Consider the following 1,598-nt stretch of genomic DNA (forward strand, 5'->3'; position numbering starts at 1 on the left):
ATTTCAGTTAATTATATCTTCTCAGAAAGGCTGCTAGAATTACTTGAGAATGAACATTTTAGAAAAATTCAATCAGAGACCTCCTAAAGAATATTATTAATAAATCTGTTGATCTTTATGAAGCCCTTGTTTTTCTGTAACAGATTAATGTGGCTAAACTTCCATCTGGTAAATGCTGGAGGGTTGCTAAGATGGAAGATAGGAGAATGATGTAAGGCACTTTGGGCCGCATTGGACGAAAGGAGGGCTAAATTAAAATTAAAAAAATAATAATAAGCATAAAATAAAATGCAGGCAACTAGGCTGCACATACATCTTACTTCATGTGCAGAAACATTCTTGCCCAATATCAGCTTGTCTGTCTCCTTTCCCCTCTCCCATTCCTCTGCAAGTGGATAGATTAGATTAGGGTGTAGAGTTCAAACCTTGCGGTTAGGATTACACTTTTTAATAAATAGATTTAAGTTGTAAAGCACATTATGCTTTGTGCTGTTGATGAACATATTTCAGTGCATTTTAATAACAACAACATAATAACATTCGATTTATATACCGCCCTTCAGGCCAACTTAAAACCCACTCAGAGCAGTTTACAAAGTATGTTATTATTACCCCCACAACAAACACCCTGTGAGGTGGTTGGGGCTGAGAGAGCTCTGGGAAGCTATGACTAACCCACCTTAGGTCACCCAGCTAGCTTCAAGTGGAGGAGTGGGGAATCAAACCCATTGTCCAGATTAGAGTACCGACACTCTTAACTAGAGATGAGCATGAATCAAATTATGACCCAAAAAACCCCACGAACAAGGCCGGTTTGGGGTTCGTGAACCAGTGGTTCGTGGAAGCTCATTTCCATGAACTTCCACAAACTGGCACGAACTGGTTCGTTTGGGTTGTAAAGGGGCAGTTTAAATGGCCATTTTCCCAGGGAAATGGCCATATAAACTTTTCCTGCAGCTTGCAACTGGTAGGTCCCTTTAAACTATCTGCTGGCAGGGGGCAGGGGGGATCCCCCCCTTGCCGCCTACCAACTGATAGTTTAAAGTGACCTGCGGCTTGCAAACTGCAGGGCCCTTTAAACTACCCAAACCCCAGCTCCCCCCACCCCCCAGCCCCACACTTGCCTGGCCCTGCGAGCCTGTGGAGTCCTCCCCCTCCTCCCGCAAGGGGCAGCAAGGGGACAGCGGAGGAAGCCGAAAATGGCCTCCTCCGCCACCACATGCAGCAGCCATTTGAGGGGCAGGAAGGCGGTTTTTGGGCTCTTCTGCTGCTGCACAGGCCTGCAGGGTGGCAGAGGCCAAAAATGGCCTCTCTGCCCCTCAAACGGCCACAGTAGCATCCATTTGAGGGGCGGGAAGGCTGTTTTTGGCCTTCTCTGCCACCCTGCAGACCCATGCAGGGGCAGAAGAGTCTGAAAGCGGCCTTCCTGCCCCTCACGGGAGGAGGGGGAGGATGCTGTGGGCCCACAGGGCAAGGTAAGTGTGGGGCTGAGGCTGGGGCTGAGGGGTGGGGTTTGGGCAGTTTAAAGGTCCCTGCCACTTGCAAGTAGCAGGTCCGTTTAAACCAGGGGTGGCCAAACTGTGGCTCGGGAGCCACAT

Source organism: Eublepharis macularius, chromosome 5 (assembly GCF_028583425.1).
Source record: "Eublepharis macularius isolate TG4126 chromosome 5, MPM_Emac_v1.0, whole genome shotgun sequence".
Lineage (NCBI taxonomy): Eukaryota > Metazoa > Chordata > Lepidosauria > Squamata > Eublepharidae > Eublepharis > Eublepharis macularius.